Source organism: Meleagris gallopavo, chromosome 15 (genome assembly GCF_000146605.3).
Source record: "Meleagris gallopavo isolate NT-WF06-2002-E0010 breed Aviagen turkey brand Nicholas breeding stock chromosome 15, Turkey_5.1, whole genome shotgun sequence".
NCBI classification, from domain to species: Eukaryota; Metazoa; Chordata; class Aves; order Galliformes; family Phasianidae; genus Meleagris; species Meleagris gallopavo.
In genome coordinates, this window is record NC_015025.2 from 12334065 (window position 1) to 12355059 (window position 20995).

The following is a 20995-nucleotide window of genomic DNA, read 5'->3' on the forward strand; positions in this document are numbered from 1 at the left end:
GCTCCCTCCGGGCACTGCGGAAGCGATTCCCCGCGGGCTGCTCCCGTTCGGCTCGGGCGGCTCGTACCGTCCTGCCTCCCCCTGCTCGGAGTCCTGGGCTGGGCTCCCCGGCAGCTGTTCTAGGCTGGGACTTCAGCGCTGTCAGCCCGAGAGTTATTTGCTTTCGGCTAAATTTAATTTAAACTGACTCCGCGGTCGTAAGAGAAGCTCAGGGAAAAATGTCAGTTTGTGAATTGTTTTGCTTAGCTCGGATTTAAAGATCTCACCCTGTATATCTGGTAAGGATTTATTTTCATAAAATGATTTTGCGGTGTTCTATTTGCTCTTGGAATTTAACAATCCTCCTAGGCAGCCAGGTTTGGTGGAGGCTGAATTCATCAGCTCCGAGGCACAGGCAGTGCCCTTGGTCGTAACAGGTGCAGTGTGCATATTCTTATGAACAATGAAATGGTTTCAGCATTCAGGTTTATTTGTATGCAGTGCATTTCTGTGGCTCTGAAGAAATTGTCATGCTATGTTATGTCAAAGATGCGCTTACAGCAGGAGCGTGTCCGTAGCACCTAATTACCAGGGCATGGGAGCAGCTGCACTGCCCATCAGCGTGGGCTTTGATAGCCAGGGTATTCCTGGGTGACACAGCGTAGCTTGGGGGATTTGGGGCTCTGTGTTGGTGCTGACTCTCCAGGATGCTCCGGTACAATGTGAAACACTGAGAGGTTGGGAGGAACAGAGAAGCGTGGAGGAGAAGCTGTGTCCAGGTTGTGTTCTTTGGACCTGATGGTCCTTCAAGGCAGTTTCCTGCCCCTGAGATTTCCAGGCAGGAGGGTTGGTACACCTCGTGTTTTTAGTAAAACCTAAAATACTGAATATCTTCTGTATTGCACAGAAGATATTTCCTGGACAGGTATTTCCTAGTTAAAAAGAATGTATTAGAGTAGATGTAACAGAGCCTGTATTTCACAAGCTCTATTTGAGACCACAATCCAGAGTGACACCATGTCAGTAATTGATTTAATGGGAGTCATTCTGGACTTAGATCAGAAGGAAATTAGACTGGAAGTTAATTGCTCTTCCTAAGCCAACAGGTCTATTCCAGCAAGCCTTGCCAGGCTCAGCCCCTGCTTTACCTGCTCTGTGGTGCAGCCAGGGACATCTCCTGCCACTGCTTTCCAGGAGTGCATTATCCTTGCTTTGTTATGGATGAGAGGAGTGGACTGCTTGGGATAAAGAAGAGTTGGGTAGAGGGGTGATACGGGAAGTGCATTCACTTTTTTACCCTCAAGTTCTTTCTAAATTGCAAGGAAGACGTGGTAGAGAGGTTCTCCTAGCCAGAGAAACATTGCTAGAAATGAAGGATCTGTTAGGGTAGTCCTCCTGGGTGATGCTACAGAACAAAGAGAAGGCACTGGAGATGTCAGAGTGGTCTTAGCTTGTTGTCAGAGATGTTCTGAGACTGCACAGGCTTGAAGCTGTGCCTTGCTACTTACCGACCATCATGAGAAGTGATGCTGCTGCTTTTGGGAGTCACGGCGGTGTCTTCTGGGTCCCTCTCCCAGGGATTTCCCCACTGCTGGGCAATAACTGTATTTTGTGGTGTTCTGTAGTACCTACAAGCCTTGGGATTGCGAAGCGTCTTGCAATGGGAGACAAAACCAGCATTTCTACTGCTGTGCTGACTTCGCCTGGACTTCTTGCAGCCTCACCCAGCAATGTAATTTCATCCCCTGTCAGTTTTGGGTTAGGGGAGGTTGAGGGTAGGAGTACGCTTCTGCCTGCTCTGAAGCACAGCATTTTGTATAGTTCTAATTCAGTCAACCAAGGAAGATAATTACCTTGTTAACCCTTTGGAAATGACTGCTATAGCTCCCCCTGGTTTATTAAGTTAAAAGTGGCGAGTGCTGTTGAAACACAGCGCGCCTCACTGAAGTCATTAGTTGAGAAAACATTTCTACTATACTATAAGTCACTTCACCTAGTGATGCTCAGTTGAAAGAACTTAGTGTTATTTAATGAAATTTTGGGGTAATAATCTTAAAATATTTTTAAGAAATCCTTTGAGATAGTCAAAAACCTTATTCAGTGAGCATGGTGTGCGATTTGGGCTGGGCACAGAGTGGTTTGTCCTTCTCACATTGCTGGCTAAGCGTGATGCTGCTGTGAGTAAGCTGGGTAATGTTTACAGATCTGTTGGAGCAATCAAGCACTGGATAGTCGTCCTTTAATTGCCCGAGGCTTTTCTTGCTATGTGTGCTTGTTGAACAGAGTTTTGAAAATCATCTCTGGAAGCCAGTTATTTGTTTATGCTGCTGACACTGATCTGGAGAGGGATACGTCTGTGCTGTAGTCAGGAACGCAGCTTGAAGCACTTCTTGCTCTCCAGCAGTGCGTCTGTGACCACGTGCGGCTCAGCTCTCCTGATGCTGTGAGTGCCTTCAGCTGTGCTGGGTTCACCTGTGCCAAAGTGTTGCCGTGTCCTTGCTGGAGTGATTGAGGCACCTGCAGGGAACGAGGAGACCCTTCTGCACCTCCTGGCCAGCCAGTGTAGGAGGGTGCATAGCCCCAGGCTGTTAGCTTAGCCAGGAGTTCGGCACGATTTAAGAATGAGTCAGATATTTCAGAGAAACAAGGCAAGAGAGATGAGTGTGTGCTTTAAACAAACAAGGCTTTAAGGGGAGAGAGGGTCAAAAGCTTTTTGCTTAGTGTTTAGGTCCTCTCTGATGTAGAGGGCTGAGGAAATGATGCTGAAGGTGCTGCCCATGCCTGCTGCAAGGCGTGCAGTGCTTGTGAGCTCCTGCTGGCAGTGCCTGTCTGCTGGGAGAACCTATTCTCTCACTGCATGCGGTAATTAATGGGCTTAGGAAATTGATTCATAACCATAAGTTTAAATGTATGTGAAGGGTTTCTTAGCAAATTTTGTTTGTTTATTGTTCCACCTTTCCTCGCTCAAGGATGTTTTCTGCTTGAGCATACTGCTCACATGCTCTAGGGTGCTTCTTTCCAACAGCATCATGTTGGTGATGTTAGAAAGGGTTTGTCTCAACTAACTCACACGCAGGTGGGAAAGTCTGGGTTTCTTCAGTGATGCAGACATCCAGCAGGTGCACAGCAGAGGCCTTTCTTCTGCTCGTTGAATGTTTACTTGGGTCCTAAATATAACTGGGCAATTTGTTTTGGAGCTGGGGAGCACTTTTCTCTTTTACTCTCTATAAATCCAGAGAATTTGAGCATATGATTAACATTAACCATGCGAATATTCTCTCTGGACTCATTTTTTTGGATCAAAGGCAGTGCTCAGTATGTTGAGAGGATGAAGCCCACAACCACTAAATACAGGGAACTGATCTGCTGCTGTGCTTGTCTGAAAGCATATATGACGTGAGTGCTTGGGTTTATGTCTGTCTGCCTGCCCAAAATCCTTCTGCCAACTGCTGTCTTGATGTTCCTTATCTACAAAGTGCTTGCAAGCATTAGGAAGCCTTTGTGATGCTGCTGGGATGTGTTGTTATTCCCATTTCTCAGACAGATGCTGAGAGAACTTGGTGATGTGCTGAGGCTGCTGTGTGTCACTCGGAGCTGGGCATGGAGTCTGCAGCTTTGCATACCCGCCCTGTAGGACAGGGGAAGCAGCAGAGCTCTATGGCAGCACTTGGTTGAACACTGCCAGCTTTTATGCTGTAAGCACGCTCCCCACATTTCCATCCCACAGCCTCTGAAGTTAACACAAGGGTTTGTCATATCTACTGGATCAGATTCCAATCCAAAATACAGTCCGTATGCGGGAGCTTGCGATGCCCTGTCGGGGAAAAGAAAGTCAAATTTTTCTTTTATCTGCTCTGGCTCTGTCTTGCTGTAAGGAGAGCTGCAGACTGGAGGCTACTTTAACCTGAATGGCCACATCTTAGACTGGGGGGATTTTTTCAATCTTCTCTCCTGCAGATGCAGTGATGGTTGAGTTCTTGCTGATTTAAAAAAAATATTCAGAATACCTCTATGGAGTGGAGAGCCTGAGTCTAACATGTAAATATAGACACACTAGGTGTGTATGCCTATGAGCTGGCAAATGAATCCGTTTCCAAATCTCAAGTTTGCTTAGTGTCGCTTCTGGCTTTTTCTTTTTCTCCACGGTGTTGTTTTGCTTTGTTTCCTGAAGTTCAAAGAATTCCTCAGAAGCAAATGGGTGAATGTCAGCTGTGGAGGGCTGTGCTTTGTGCTGATGCTGCGTGGCGGTGCAGAGATGAGGGGCTGGGCGCAGCCTCTGTGCTGCTCTGCCCTTGGTCAACAGATCCCTCCTGTGATGGGGAATGTCAGCGTCCTGGGGAGCTGTGGTGGCTGGGCAGGCTCACACTGCATTCAATAACCACGATGAAGGCAATGCTCTCTGTTTTGAAGCTTTCCTTTGGGAAACGTGATTCATGAAAATACAATATTTTGTGACTGGATTGACTAGAAGTGTCATATAAGCCACGTGACACATCTGAAACAATTCTTCAATCTCCTGCAGGACAGACATCTTGTATACCTGTGCATACGCAGAGGTGGGAAAGAGAGACGAGCACTGATGGGGAGTTTACTGCTGCTCCGTGCTTTGTGAGAGACCAACAGTCATCCTGAGCTTTCCTGCGTCTGGTAATGGCATCTTTCCCTTTATCCTTCATAGGGAACCTGTGTTCTTCTCAACTAACGCTATGGAATAATAAATGACCCAATCAGCCTTCATCACCACTCGTTAGATCGGAAACTTCATTAGTTAATAGCAGACCTATTCTTCCTTTCTGTCCCTACTACCACTAAGCTCATGGCATTTACGGGCAGACTTGTTAGTCATTAATATTCTTTGTATTCTTCATCTTTGGCTTCAGAAAAGAGAGCCTTTCATCTTTTCCCTTGCTTTGTTTTTCAGAAGGAGCCAATTTTGACTGGAGGAAAAAAGAAACCAGAAAACATTTCTCTGTAGCTTTCTTAGAAGCTTCCAAGCAGTCTCCCCTGCTGACTTTGTACTTTCACAGTAGACAAACATTGACTTTGTTTCCTCAGTTTGACACAAAATATAGCTGATTTTTTTTTTTTTTTTCTTCTTGGTTTAGCTTTTTGGTTATGTCTCAGCAGCTTGGCAGGACAGTGTTAATTAGGAGCTATGGTGTATTTCCCTGGCATTCTCAGTCTTTCCACAATGTTTCCACTAGGCTTATAGTCCATACAGCCCAGTTGGTGTAAAGAGAACATAGGCATGCATCTGAACTTAGAGGTACTCCCCTGATTTGGAGCCTAAATGATTATTGTGATTGCTCTGTGGGTTCTTGTTTGGTTTCATTAAAAAAAATTAAAAATGCTGATGAGGTGAAATGTGTGTGGACAAGTCCAATAATAAAGTGTGTTCCTCAGGTAGGGAGTGCTTTCTCTTCATCACTATGTGCTCTCCAGTTATAAGGGGTCAAACCTGGAGCCTTTGCTAATCTGCAGAGCTGGCAAAAAGGAAGCGACAGAGGCACAGCAGTTAATTTCTGATCACGTGGAGTCTTGCAGCCCAGTTCTGACATGTAGGACCAAAAGGAAAAAACTTCTGGCCTGGGTTGTGTTTGTTTTTGGTATAAAAATCACTTGAGGTTTGCTACATGCTTTTTTTGGCTGTGCCAGCAGTTCATATCCATTCTGCTCAGGTTTCCCCACTCCTACTTCTGATGCAGAGCATGTGAGTGCGATCATTAAGTGTGATTATCACATTTTTTGACCTATTTAAAAGTCTCTGGCTGTGAAATTCCAAAGATTCTAATTTAAGCTATATATATAAAAAAAAAAGATTAACGTGCCATCATTTACACATTTCATGGCTCATTTCCTGATTACAGCAACTTTGAATATGTACGTACAGTCTGTTCCAATGCATGTGTATAAACATCATACAGCATGTAGGGTCTGGTCATTGAGGCTTGGACCTCACGTTCCAGAGAATTTATTGTCTACAAATCAGAGCAGATAGAAGAGAAATTCACAAGTGCAGAAAGCTGCAACTTTCCATGCTGGTGCAGGCAAAAGGCAAGTTGCTCTGTGGGTCTGCGCTCAGCAAGTCTGGGAAGAGCAAGGAGAACTATAGAGGTCTTCTGATATTTCCCATCGCTTCATTCAACTCCGTCATCTTATTCAGACGGAAACTCTGCCGATCTTTATCTGCATGCAGAGAAGAGTTTGAGGTAGCAGCTACGTGGGTCACTTGTGATTTTGCTGTTAGGGTGACACAGTATGAAATAATTCATCAAGGTCAGGGGTGCAGCTGCAAACAGTGGATCCAGCAGAACTCATTGGGTTTGGAAGTATGAAGCCTTAAAATGGGTTGGTTGGGTGCCTTTTACTTGGGTAATATTTTCCTATTTTCCATCCAACCATTTAACAGCAGGAGCTGCCACAAGTCCACAAGTGGTTTTGATTTTTGGAGATGTTTGGGCATTTCTGACGTGACCCTCCCCCTCCACACTGTTACCTGGGTCACAGACACAGTAGGGTTGTGTGTGTTTTTTTTCTCAAAGGTCAAGAATAAGCTACAATACCTATTAGCAGAAAAAAAGCACAGTGAAAGATGGATGAAGTAGTTAATTTCTCTTACTGACACTTTTGGGTCATGGCACGTGACCACAAAGACCTGATCTGACAGAATGAAGTAGTTCTATGCTGGAATGTTTTTAGTGATTGCTTCCATTTTGTGTGGGGCTTTTGTGTGTGTTTTGTTTTGGAACTCAGTTTGTCCCCTCAATAATGCTTGCTGCATCAGAAGTGCCCAATGCAACCAAGACAGGAAGCCAGCAAGATTTGGAAGATCACAGCTTAGAATGCTCTTTATTTTCCCCTCTTCAAAATACATCATTATGATAGTGTTAAGTGCTAAACCTGTGGTCTTGCAGATACTTCTGAAGAACTTGGGGCATGTGAGCAGTTCTTCAGAAGTCAGGGGCAGTCTCTGAGCCTGGGTATTTGCAAATTAAGGACGAGGGCTGCTGGCTATTTAAGGAAAAGACTTCTCTTACCATCCTGTGGTGTACCTGGCTCTTTGGTCCTATGTGAGCTGTCAGATATGAATGTCTATCTCTGTGAGGTGAGCAGACTTTGTATGAATTTAGGATGGGTGCTGAAAGCAAGATCTGGAGTAGAGGAGTAGAGCAAGGTGGGATGTGAGCCTGGGGAGAGCTTTCTGATCCTTACTGCCTCCATGAAGGCTGCCAGCAGCACAAGCCTCCTGTGCATGTCAGGGATGGGATTTGTGCTTTCATTCAGTGCATATGTTATATGTGTAACAACCATCTAAAATGCTATTTTCAACTTCTTTAAAACACCCTTGATAAAACTTTATAAAGGCAGAGTAGCTGCAGTCTGTTACCAAGCCAAGGTGGCTTGGCTCCTTTGGATCCTTCTGTTTGTCTCCAATGAGAAGCTGCTCAGGAGGTGAGGAGCCCTGGTAGCACATATCATTACATAGTGTACACAGTTGGAAGAGCGTCAGCTTGTCATTTGCAGTCTTATTTCTTAACGTGGTGTAGTAAATAATAAATGTACACAAACTCCTATGGAGCATTTCATTCATAAGCTGCCAGGCTATGGTATGTGTTTTGAAATGCTGTTTTGGGATTTATGTTTTCCGGGGTAATTTCATTAACTGATGCTAAATGTTTCTGAAATCCATACAGATCAGATGAGGAGCAGCCATTAGTGATCCTGCTAATAAAAAGCATTTGTTTGGTTTTTTTTTTGTCATTTTGTGGAAGACCTTTTGTGCAAAACCCCTTTTATTCTTTATTGCATAGCGATTAGCTGTTATTAATTCATGTCAGGAAGATCATTATTGACAAACTGGTGTGCTGAGTGGCTTGGAAGCAGATGCCACCACATCATATAGGCTAACAAATATTCGAGGAGAATGTGCAAGAGGTCCATATGAACAGGGACGGTTACAGTAAAGCCCTTCTCTTGGCCTTACTTGTGCCTTTCTCTTTGGGCTACAGCAGTGTTAACAGCTGTGCAGTTTGTGTGTTAGAGCAAGTATCTTGCAAAGGGGAACCACAAATGACAGCAGTATTATGATTAAAGGGCAGTCAGTACCGATGGTGAGCCCAGCATAAAATACAAATCTGGCTGCGGTTAGGAGAGAATGTGCCCAACTAATAAGCAGCTTAACTTGGTGTATTATTGTGAAATAGAAAGAAGCATGAAATATGTGATGTGAATAGTAGGCTGGCTTTCCTTGTCACTTCATATTTATGTTCCTGGAGCTCTCCTGGCTTCACCAGGGTTACTGCTCAATGACACCCGGCTGAGTGAGATCTGGAGTTCTACTACTCAACACTTTTTTTTTTTTTAATAGCACAGCAGTATAGCTGGCATTCTCTGTTACCAATCTTAGATTTGGAAATTTCTTAACAGACAAAATGCAGTCAGTAAGAACTAGTTGGTCCACAAAATGTTTTTGTTTTTTTTTTTTTTTCCTGATCAGATGCTAACGCTGCCACTTGATGCAGCTCTGCTAAAGTGACCTAATCCTCTTTTGGTGATGGGAGATGGATTGGACCATTAAAGTCCGCTTTCAGCCAGATATATTAGCAAATATTAAGACTTGATCCACAGCTCTTTGCTGTCAATAGATGAGCAATTGCTGTCTACCCAACATAAGATCTGGTAGAGGTTTGAGCTTTTAAGAGACTGAGAGTGCTTGTCAGTTAAATTGAGATAAACCCAGAGTCTTGTTCTCATCCATTGGAATTGTTCAAAGTTTGTTCTTCATGGAAAACAGACTCTGGCCTTCTGTGTTTGGCAGGATGAAACGAGCTTTTCCACATCAGCATTGATTGCCTGACAAATGTTTGTATTTGATAGATAGATTTGCACAACCACTGAACAAATACTACTGAACTACTTTAAGTCACTTCCTTGTGGTTTCTGTTACAGGTAGACAGGTTTTCCTCCTGTGCATGGAGTTATTATAAGGTTGTCGTCTTTCCTCCCCACCTGGCATGCTTGTTTTTGAGCCAATCCCGGGATCTCGGAGGTATGCTGCAAAGAGAAAAGCCCATTGTATAAGGCTGTGTGTCTTATGGCTCTTTCTGTAAGCAGCACGAGGAATCTGAGGTTCCGTCTTAAACACCTTCTGTTTTGATGTTTTGACAAGGACCATTTAAAGCTCTTATGGCAAGTGATTTTTATGAGCATGTGTGGAGTGGAATGTGTAGTGCTTGAAATGGTGGGGACTGGGAAGACGCATGACAACTGCTTTGTGTAAGATGATCGGTGTTTGGAGGAACAAATGGTGCATTGAGATGACAAATGGAGCAGCGGAGGTGCAGCTGGGCTGGCCGGGCTGCTGCCGTGGAAGCGCTGCTGAGCAGTTTCATGGCAGTTTCTGCTGTGCTAAGAATAATAAAAATGCATTTGCTCTCAGTGTATGAAAGGATTTTGAATGCTGGTCGGTATAAACTGTTTCCTGTTAGATCTGAGTTTTGTTGTAAATTAATGCTGTAATTCCAATTGATTTAATTAAACCAGGTTCCAGGTCCCTGATTTGCAGACTTCTCAAGTAGTAATTTTATAATTGCAAGATTTTTAGGCAAATAAATGGCCTCTCTTTTCTTGCCTGCTGGGTGGGGTGTCTGGTGATAATTAGTACATTTATCAAGGCGTCCTCCCCTGCTAGAGACGGGCTGTTATCCACTTTTGATGGCCGGAAACAGTGGGGCAGTGAGATTATGGGACTTGTCTAAGGGTGATGTAGCAGAGAACGAGAGTGTAGTGCTGGCTCCCTGGAGCCATCCTGCTCCCCTGAGTCTTGCATCACTCTTCCTTTGGGCTGTCTTGTGCCTTTGCTGTCCCTCGGGAGGGTGGACAAACACCACACACGCCTGGCACTGTGCCCTGCACCAGGCTCCCAAAGGCAGCCAGGGGGAGGGTGTGCTGCCCTGTCCCATCAGTAACTTGGTCTGCTCCCCATGACTGAGGTTACTGTGGAAAGTTGTCTTTACTGGAGAGCCTCCTCTGTAGCTTGAAGATGGATTGTGATCTTCCATTGGAAAAGAATGAGAGACTCAGCAAATGCGGGTGTGCAAATGGTCTTCCAGCATCTGAGTGACGATGGGAGCTTGGTGTTTGTTCTTCTCCATCTGCAGTTCGCAGACATCCAGAGGGACCTGAGGAACTTGCACTGGTGTCACTGGGAAAAGTGCACCTGGTCTGAAGCAGGAGGAGCCAGCAGCCTCCCACAGGGGTGGGGAGGGGAGCTGAACAGCTGCAGGGAAAGTAGTGAATACTGCGGTTTCAGTAAGAAAGCCTTGTTCTTACACTGCCTCCAGGGGATAAGGTGTTTGGGAGAGCATCGCTTGGGCCTTTCATTTGGTTTTGGCCAGAGTCCACAAAGTGATCTGGAGCAGAGAAGGGAAATGGGTTTCTCTACTTTCTTTCCCAGTTACTTCAGATAATTCCTAGTCTAAAATATTGAAAAGTTGTTTTTTCTGGCCGAGCAGAAGAGGGCTGGTTTCAGTATTAGTGATAGAAGAGATGTTTTTGCGAGGATGTGAGCTAATGTGAAATATCTGAATAAATGCTAACGGGAGTTTTTTCTAAAATACTATTTTTAAAAAAGGTAAAATACCAGAAAACATGTAAGAAAAGAAGGGGGAAAAAAAAAAAACCTGATGAAGAGTTGCCTTAGTCTGGCCTTGAATGGGTATTATTGCTGTCAGTGAGCAATGTGCAGGCATGAAGAATTGGGGTTTTGTTATCTCACCTGCTTGGGCTGGGGATCTTGCAGTGATCTCCTGCTATTGGCTGGGGAACGGGTGCTGGTTTCTTGGCTTTCCTCCTCATGAGATATTGCACACTGGTATCGCACTGCTCTGCGTAGGTTTGGGTTCTTTCACTTGAGTTTGAACATGTTGGCCTCCCTCAGTAGTTAGAGAAGGAATTAATGCTGCATTCTACCTAATTGTTCATCAACAGCTAACATCACGACAAAGCCACTCTACGTCAATTAGCTACACACCAATTAAGAACATTTAATTGGACAGACATCTGAAATGTTACTGCTTCCTCAGCCTGGGAGTGCTTTAGCAGATCAGCATGTGCAGCTAACCTTGCTTAGTCTCAGCCCTGCATTAATAAGCAAAATCACTCACTTCCTCACTTAGAAATATTTGACCTTTAGCCACAAAAGTATATTAAGGAGATGACTTAGATCATGGCAGGTTGTGTTTAAAGGCTCACTTAGTCAATATATAGATCTTATTTATATGCATCTTTAGCTCGTTCGTATTACTGCTAATTATTGTGTGAAGTAAATAGTTTAGCAAGACTAGCTTGAAAGATGAATGACAGTAAAATCTTTGGAAGAAGAGAAGTTTGCTTGTTGTTATTCTGACAAGACCAGAGAAATCTGTACTTCTGGGTTAACTTCTAAACCTACCTCAATTGGTATTTTTTCCTAAAAACGAAGATGCTGTCAGCACAAGTCACCGTTTCACCAAAAGGGTCATTTACCTCTCATAGAAAATAATAAAGAGCTGCATAAATATTCTTCATAAGTTGCTTCTGGATTGTATTAGTGAAATATGTCAGTGTTTGTGGTGTGTGCAGCCCCATGTTTTATGACATCACTTGAAAAATGCAAGACATTCATATGAGTTATTTGGAGCAAGGTGACGAGGCTGACATACTGGGTATGAAAGAGCATTTCCAGGCATACAGAGAAGAGAGGAAGCACGAGTCACCAAGAATTGCCAGTGCTAGGAGAAAGCAGACGTCAGCCATGGTTGTGTTAGGAAGATGTCTGCAGAGTACTGCAGTTTGTTGGGTTTGTTTTCCAGCATGACCTGTGCCTCTGGTGGGACTGTTTGCTCACAGGGACCAAGAGATGGTTATGAAAATCTCTTGTGCGATGACTTCTAGAGGCTTGGCAGTGGGATTTTTTTGATTGCTATGTGGTACTGGGGCTCTACTATAACTGTCTCCCATCTGTGGCTTGCCTGAGCTCCATGGGCATCTGTGTGTTACCAAGACGTCACGCTGAGCTGAGCACTAGGAAGGTAGACAGAGACACATCTAAGAAAGGCTGTCTTTGACCTCTTGAGAAATCTAGACTCCCACCTGACGATGCTTGCTAGTGAATCTCTTTGCATTCGATGCCTTGCACACCAGAATGCAACTCCCAGAAGAGTGAAAGAATCAGTGAGCAAGCTGGGCTTGAGTTTGGGTTATGAGAAGCAGCGTGCCTTGGGCAGCTGAGGAGGTACCCCAGCATCCCTGTCACCTGAAGCAATTGTGCTGTGCCTTTTCTATCTGTTGTAACAATGGGGACAGTGGAGAGTAAAGAGCAAGGAAGGAGTGGTTCCTGCCTGCATCTCTGTATGATTACATCAAATCCCTGTGCCTTTGCCATATTATCTCCTTAAAATCTGTGCGCCTGATGCTTTCGCTTTAGCACAGTTGAATGCATTACCATCCTGAGTCGCAAAAGAAAAAGCAGGCGCTCGCCAGCCTGCTGTGGAGCTACCTGGGAGGATCCAGAGCCAATCTCCCAAGGGACAACTGCTGGTTTCAGTCCTCTCCTTTCATGCAGCTCATTTGAAAAAGAGCAAACTATTGTGCAAAGGAGTTGCTGTATGTGAATTTGAGATACGACCTTTTGTCTTTCCAGCATTTTCTGTCTGCATCACTCCAAAAAGCGGTTGCAGTTTCCCAGCTTTGGACTCTGCCTCTGAAAACGCCCCAGCTGAGGGCTGGGAGTATTGATGCAGTGCGTGGTGTCTTTAGGTACAGCGCTCACAAAACAGCGGGTGACGGGATTGACAGAACCCACAGGCGGATGATTTGTACTGCAGACAGCAGCACAAAGTGGGGGCTCTTTTGGTTAATGAATATTGAACTTCTCCCGTCTAGCAGCAAGTTGTATCCTGCTCTGCAAATGTGCCTCGTTGTGAGAGGCTGGGCTGCAGACGTGTTGCTTGTGAATCCATTAATTCCTGTCTGGTGGACCAGCGCTCTCCCAACAGGGCTCTGCTGGTCACCTAGCGGTTGGTATCGTGCAATGCGATTATTTCTTTTAGTTTCACAGTCTTATTTGTTTTTCTCTTGAAAGCTAAGAGTCTTTGCTAGATGCTGGATGCTTTTTTGTAGCTGCCCGCATGGCATTTTGTACACAACAATATTCTGCTTTGGAAAGAATTGATGTCATAAATTTGTGCACACAGCAGTCCTTAAATTCAGTTCTATTTGTGGCATGGCTTCCAAAGGGCACATATGTCTCAGAAACATTGTGACTATTGCATGAAATGGTAATTTTAGTGCATGGAAGATCAGCTTCTGATTTATTTTTATTAGTGCAGATGAAAATTACTATGATATTTCAAGCAGAGCGTAAAATAAATATCTCTAATCTCATTCCATAAGGAATGTTAACTTCCAATTTTATATTCCTTTCCTTTCCCAAGCCACTGTAAAATGCTTGGTATGTGACTTGAGTGTCTATTCTCTCGTGTTTTTGTAGGAAGGTTTCTGTCTTTTCATTCTCATATAGGAAATTTATTTTCATTTCTGTAGTGGTTTATGTATGCAACGTGAAATTTCCAGTTCCTTTGATCATGGAAAAAGTCTCATTTTTGACCGGAGCACAGAAATGCGCGTTTATCCCAATGAACAAGGGCGTGTTAGGAAATGCTGGACACTGCAGGTGATTTCAATTAGAAGAATGCTAAAAGTGAGAAAGCAAAGATTTGCTGCTAGCAAAAATAGGGGAGCAGCCAGGGCTTATACAAAGGACTGCTTCTCATCTTCCTTATATCACCCACAAGTGATGGCCAGCATGGTCCTGATCACCATCCAGGTAGCCTCCCAGAAGGCTGACTATAAACTGAGGTGTGGGAATCATCTGGGGCTCTAGCCTCTGCTTTGGTTCCCTGGTTATTTTGGTGTGAGCTGAGGGGAGGATAAGCCCTTTGCAGGCTTTGGGCTGTTGTCTTGTCTGCAGTGGTTTAATCTGCTGCCCTTGTCGATGCTGTGGGGTGGCTGACAGCACGAAGCCTGGCCTTGCACTTGGAAGCAAGTGGTGCTTCCATCTGCTGCCATCTCAGGGGTGGCATGCTGTGGGAGATCAGAGTAAGGTGTATCCCAGCTGCTACAACGTGCTTATCTGCTCTCCTGGGCCTGTTCCATTTTCCTTAGTGTGCCAAATCTGTGTTACCTGATAGTGCTTGTATTGCTGATCAGACCACTGAAGATACAGAGATGATTCTCAGGGTGTGGCTCAAGGGCGCTGCTCTGAACCAACAAAACAAGTGCGGATAAGAGGATAAGTTGTATACAAGTCACAGTGTTTCCATCCCTAGGTTAACAAAAAGCACAGGGCTCTGTATCTGCATCTGGGGAGATTAACACGTGGTTCTGTGATGTAGTCCTGTCTGACTGTTGTGTAAAGAGAAAAGCTTCTAAGAAGGTTGGACGAAGTGATGTTTCAGTAGGGTTAATTGGTAACCTAACAGCATTGTGGGGAAAATAATAAAAGGTTTTGGAAAGAATCTTAAAGGATTCAAGTATCTCTTAGAATATTAATGGAGATGCACGCACGGGTATCTGCTTGCATGTGTGTAATTGTCAAGGCAAAGCCTTTAAATTGGAAATCATTGGTACAGTAGCAAAGTTAAGGCTTAGAATGGATTTAGTTCAAACAGCCATAGGGAAAAGTCAGAGTATTAAAGCACTGAAAAGATGTCCTGCAAGGCATTCACTTCTGTATCAATATATTGATTATTCTGAAGATGGAGTAGGCACATACTTGGGCCTTCTGATAGGAGGAGACAATTTGGAGGAATAGGGAAAAGAACTGTTCAGAAAGAAATCAATATTAATGCTTCTACTGAAGATTTTAAGAGAGCTCCTGTGAATTTTTCTCTGTCTTCCAGTAGGGTGGGGACCAAGCGTAGCCTAAAGGTGAGGAGACCTCACCTGTGGTCACCGCAGGTATAAGAAAAGCAAAGTCATGATTTGAAAATATTTATAATGGTAGGGAATTAACACTGCTAAAATGACACTTCTGCTGTGAATAATTTACCATAATGAAAGTTAAGAGTCTGGCGTCCTGGTGAGTTGACATTGGCTGTTCATGGTGAGAGAGCACAGAGATGTTCCTGAGGAGGTAAGGTTGTTGCTTATTATTCCAGGGCATAACTTGAATGGTATTTCTGTGTTGGTAGCACATAGTCTGCCAAGGGGTATTGGTTGCTGGCCTAAGGAATGTGTGAGGACAGTGTCAGTCCAAAGGCCTTTCCCACCTGGGAGCCCACCAGGTGGACTGCCCAGTGAGCATTGCTCCCTCTGCCTGCAACCTCTGCTAGTGTAAAGGGTTTGGCTAATCTTACTGCTTGTCTTCTCTGTCAGTGTTCTTAGTGGCGTCTATGCCGTGTCCCTGAGGGTTAAGGGTGTCAGGCATTGGGGACCGCAAGGAAAACTGCTGTTAGTGTTGGAGGGGGAGCCAGTACATGTTTGTGCTCCCCACTGCCGTATTGTCCACATTCATGTGATGATAATGCCCAAATCAATGGACATCCTTGCAGTGCTGAGGATGCTTGTCCCTTCTTGCCTGTACCCTGCAGCGCAGCACTGTGCCCAAATGCTTAAGCTAACTCCAGACAGCACATACTGGAGTGCGCTGTGGTCCTGAGGAGCTGAGTTGGATAGAGAGTGCTGTCTGCATGGTCTGGTGCAGAGAACAGAGCCAGTCCATGCCTCTGTGTTGCAGAGCATGCATGTGCCATGAGGCTCCTATGTTCGCAGGAGGCAGCTCATCCCTGTCTCTTGAGATTTTGTGTAAACCTACAGGTGCAACTACAGTGTTTTCTTTGGCTGCTTGGGCTTCATCTTTGACTGTATGGATTCCTCTAGGAGAAGTCATTGTATTTAAGGATTGCTTGGTCTCTGCTTGCAAGTACACTGCTTGTATTCTGGGATGAAAGTATTCTTGGAATACTTATTTTAGTGCAGACTCTCCAGTGGGCAGTCTTTTATTCCAGAATAATGGGCTGTTCTCCAATTTAACATAATGTACTTTGTAAGGGTAAGTCTGTAGTTAGTAGTGCAGGAAATACACTCATTTACCAAATCTCATTAGTTAAATAGAAACTGTCTTCTCTCTTGCAGGGCTTAAAACATCATCCATCATGAAAAGTAGCTCCTTAGTTTTAGGATTGATCTTTGATTTTATGAGCGATTCATTCTGGATATTAGAAGTGTTTGTTTTTTTTTTTCCTGCTACTTCTTTTTATAGAGAAAGGAACCTTAGCTTTAGGAATTATGGCTAAAGATGCTAAGAATTGTCTGGCAACTCAGTGCTTGCTGCCAGGAAGCTGTTACTGTGCTCAGGACAGTGTGCCTCTTCCATTTGATATAATATTCTACGTGATGAAAAAATAAAGTAGTTTTTTTTTCCTTCCATGTGTAGCTCCCCCATTTCTGGCTGCGTGAGATTAATCTTCTGGCTGCCAATCTACAGAGCTTTTGCCCAAGCCAGAGACACTTAGCAATGCCTGCATTGCACCGGCTGTATCAGACAAAACCTATCACCTTTGCTCGGCGGGCTTTATCGATATAACCGTGCAGATGCTTTTCCTCTGCTGCTTCGTCTTTGCTCCTAGCCTCGCTTCACTTTGTCATTTCCAGATCACTTCCCTTGCCTTTGTCAGCATGTTTAGCATTGCTTCACGTACACACTGCCCTCCAGAGCACCGTCATGCATATTAAACACATGTCTGGGACCATGGCATGAAGTGGCCCATCCACTCGGGAGCGTGATGAAGCCACTGAGAAGAACAGATGAGCTTGCAGACCTCTGGGAGGTTGGCTCTCTGCAGCCCCACAAGCACGTCCTGCTGAAGCCAGGCTGCTTGTGTGGCCCTCGTGCAGGTGGGCACACCGCTTCTGCCATCCCACGCTGCTCTGACTTGTCTTTGGTACTGTCTGAGCCAGCTTAGTTTTGTAATGTAATTATTCACGTTGAGCATAATCAATGAGCCACAGAGCAATCAACTGGTGACTCCAATCAGCGGAATTACTCGGGTGGATCAGAGCAAGTTCCTTTTTCTGAAAATGATGTTGTCATTCACACAGAAGTGAGTTCTTTATGCAGCATGTGCTGTGACTCTTGGTACCTGCCACATAAGTCTTGTCATACTAGGAAGATGTAGATCACGAAGGCCTTTAAGTGCAGAAGTGCCATGGTAATAACCATATGCAGAAAATACTATAGCTTTCCCTCGCTGCTGGAGTTACTAGTGGGAAGAATGTGAGTGTTGCAGTTAGTTTTAGCTGGGTGTCTGTAGGACCATGTGGACGCAGCTCAGGCCATCCCAGAAAGATGGAAGTTCATGCAGTTGTCCAGCAGTGAGTAGCTGAGGCTGATAACTGCCAGCCCACACGGTACCACCAGTGTAAATGGGCCATGTACCTTCGGCACCTATGACCCCTGCACCCTGGGTAGGTGCGTCTTTCTGCCTCTTTCATGTGTGTCCTTTCTTCCAAATCACAGAAATAGTGTTTCAGGGAGGGAGGAGGGGTTTGGTATGAAAAACTGCACTCCTTGCTTGGCAGGACTTGGGCCAAGCTTACAGCTGTATGGAGCGGAGGCCAAATGTGTACCCTCCCTTTGCATTTGCCTCGGCACAGCTGTGAGAGTATAACACAGATTGCCAGCCACGTGCTGTGATTTTTTTTTTTTTCCTCGTCTCTGCATGTACTGGTTATGTATTACTCTGCAAACCTGCCTCTGTCTGTTGGCTAGTCCCAAAAAGCCATGCATTTGTTTTCTCCCCCACATGTGCTGGACGCCACTTGTTCACCAAGAGTGGGGTTTGAAGATTTTACCCTAACTGGGAACAGATGCCAAAATGGATGGTCTCTCTCCTCTTTTACAGTTGTGCATCTCCTCCCTTGCCTCAGGTTTGCAGGTTGTGTGGCCAACAGCAGCTGACTCATCGGGCTCGTTTTGTGAGTCATTCAATTTTGATAAGGGGCAAAGGAATCCTTGGAGGGTTCCTTCCCCCTCTTGGTGTGTTAATTTTCTGCTAGCTCAGCAGACAGAGCAGACTTGTCTTGCTTGTCTGCCAGTTGCTTCCTTGCAACAGGCAGTGTGGGAGAGTGGAATGGCTCCTTCGTGTTGTGCATGGTCACACCAGATTATGTTTAACATCAAACTGCTGTCTTACCTACTTATTGCTTACCTTGGATGCATCTGCAAATGGAAACTGCTGAGCTTTTACATGGCTGGTGTCGAGTTCTGAGTTTTAAAATAAAGCCACAAATAACTATTTGGCTTTAAAAAGCTAAAATGTTGTGTGCGTGAACTCGTTAATTTATTGTCAGACTCATGTTGATTGGGGTAAACAACAATCTGATGATGACATCTAAACACTTCCACGTTTGTGGGGAGCTCTGTTCCCAAGTCTGAGATTGTGTCCACATGGTGGTGGTGATGTTTCCCAAAATGCCTGATTCTCAAGGGGATGACTCCCTGCCTGTCCTTGAGCACTGAGCTCAAATCCCAGAATTCCACTCCTGTCCTTGGGCATCATGTCCTGGGCTGTCTTGCAGGACTAAGGGAAGCCAAGGTTGAAGGTATTTTGAATTGCCAAAGCCTTTTGCATTTTGTGTATTTGAAATCCAGCTAAGGAGGAGAATTTATTCTACTCCATTTTACTGTTATCTTAAGAGTTTTGTGTTTTGAGTTGCTTTGTTTTTTAATCCTCATAATAGCTGCTAAGGCACTATAGAAAACCTAAACTAGGACTCTTGCTGTCCAGGAAAAAACAAGGATATTTGAAAACTGTTCAGTTGGGCCCAGTTCTTCAACTCAATTCTAATCCCTGATTTGAAGCCCAAAATACACAGGAGAAAGCCAAGGTGCACAAGCAACTGTTGTCTCAAAGATACGAGTATGTCTTGAAGTTTGTCTCCAAGATTGTCTCTGTCTGTAAGAATAAGCATGGCATTTGTTGGCAAAATATTAACTTCCTTATGGCAGCCTTTCTGCAGATTTTAGGCACTAGCTCAGCAAAGCACAACCATGTGAATAACTCTTCTGGATGGGACTTTTGTATGTTTACTTAATATTGAGCACATGAATAGTCTGTTGGCTGATGCATGTTCAAGCACACATTTAAATGATTTGCTGACCTCAGGCCAATATGCAGATGTGAATATTAAAATGAAAATGTAGGCATCCAACCCAGACTGTGAAGTTGAAATACTTCCTTTTCAAAGCAGTCTTGGGGATTTCAACAAACATTTTCCATTAAGATTAATGGAAGATACATGTCTTAATTCCTGTAGTCTGCTTTGAAAACATCAATCAAGCGTTACGGTATGAAGCCTTTAAATGCTTGATGTCTTGGCACTGCAGTCTGCATTCTCAGCTCTGTGGCCTTATAACATCTTCTGGTCACTGTTTTGTATTGGGATGTAACTGTCCTCACTGCACAGTATTTCCAGTCCCTATGATTTTATCTTTTGTTTCATGATACGTAGAGATTTATCTTTAAATAGCAGTTTCTGCTCCTTGATCACAATGGTACTGTCGAATTCCATTATTCTTTTTATATAGTGTATGTTGTGGGAGGAGATGGACGTTTACAACCATTCTATTCATGAACTTGTAGCACTTGACAGCCTTAACCACAAGTGCTCAGGATCCCAGAGGGAATATAAAAGTGAGAGGCTTGTGTGTTTTTTGGTGTGTGTTTGTTGTTGTTGTTGTTATTGTTGTTTTTTGTTAAGTCTGAAGGTTTTGAAAATAGCCTCCTGATGGGTGGGAAGCCATTGTGCTGCTGAGGAACATTTAGTGGCAATGTGGCACTGCAGCCTTACGACCTCCTGCACACACAGGAACTGGGCACGTGTGTTGGGAGATGGGTTGGCCCTGCTGTGTGCCAGATGTACCACAGACAAACCAATCTCTTCCCTGCCTTTCTGTAAAGTACTTAGAATTGTTGCCTCCTTGCTGTACCCTCTCCTTAATGGTGCTCCAGCCATCCCAGCGGGGCATAGCAAGTGTAATTTCCATGTGCAATCCACAGGAATGCTTTTTCTTTTGGAGGCAAAAACCTTGTTTTCCTTCAACTCTGCCTTTTGTGCTTAGGCATCGGTGCTTGAGGCAGAGCATTTCATTAAAGATTTATGTAAAACAGGGGCTGGTCTCTGAGGCAGGAGGATAAAGTTGTGCTCCAGAATGCTAATGTGGAGCCAGAGCAGTTTCAGTTGTGCATAATGCAGCACCGGCTGGCACGGCACAAGGATGCATCCAGGGGAGGAACCTCGTGCCATCCTTACCTTTGCCACCCTACAACTTCATTCATGTTTTGGGGTATGTGAGGGCGATGCGAGCTGTAGGCAGCTGTGCTGAGCACCCTGAGCGTGTGCAGGGAGCATGGAGCAGGGCAGTATGCTGAGGGAACATCAGAGCTGGAACTCTGTCGTTTTCTTCCCTCTCTGCCCTGTCATTCTTCTGCAGCTGGCATGTGCAGGTGAAGCTCAGCTGGTTTCCTCTGCAGAGATCTCCCTGATGTGTTTAAGTCTGCCCCCAGTTCTCTACTGCTTTCTTGTAAGGTATTTGGTAATCCAAAGAGTCTGTCGATTGTGGAAACCCACAAGTGACTCCATGAGTGTGAGTGAAGCATTGCTGCAGAACTGGCAGTCCTTGCAGTTGTAGTACTCTGGAAATCTGATATACAGAAGAGTGCCAGGGTTCCTGCAGAGCCACGAGCAGGGCCAGGCCCAGCCCCATCCACACCAACTCATGCAGAGCCCAGGGAGCCCCTGTCTGATAGCACTAAGGAGAAATTCAGCAGCATATGGAGCTCCCCTTGGGCTCTGCAGCTGCACACTGGCACCCATGGTATTTTTTCAAGACAGCATTGTTTGCTTTTGGTGACAGGTGTAGCTCTTGTTCTCTGCTTCACGGGCAAAGATTCTTCTGTAATGATGTACCCAG

The 20995-nt window shown here is 44.7% G+C and overlaps 1 protein-coding gene across 2 annotated transcripts in view; it reads left to right on the forward strand.

Annotated features, from left to right (window-relative positions):
* The first annotated feature begins 53 nt into the window (after positions 1 to 53).
* The window catches only part of RASGEF1C (RasGEF domain family member 1C), a 70896-nt gene continuing 49954 nt past the window's right edge, over positions 54 to 20995 (forward strand). The window contains exon 1 of one of the 2 annotated variants that reach the window (XM_003210439.4): positions 54 to 278. The gene's annotated coding sequence lies outside the window, so the exon portion shown is untranslated. Of the gene's footprint in view, positions 279 to 4486; positions 4627 to 20995 lie in introns of those variants that run through there. The other variant, XM_010719105.3, reaches the window with a different exon arrangement.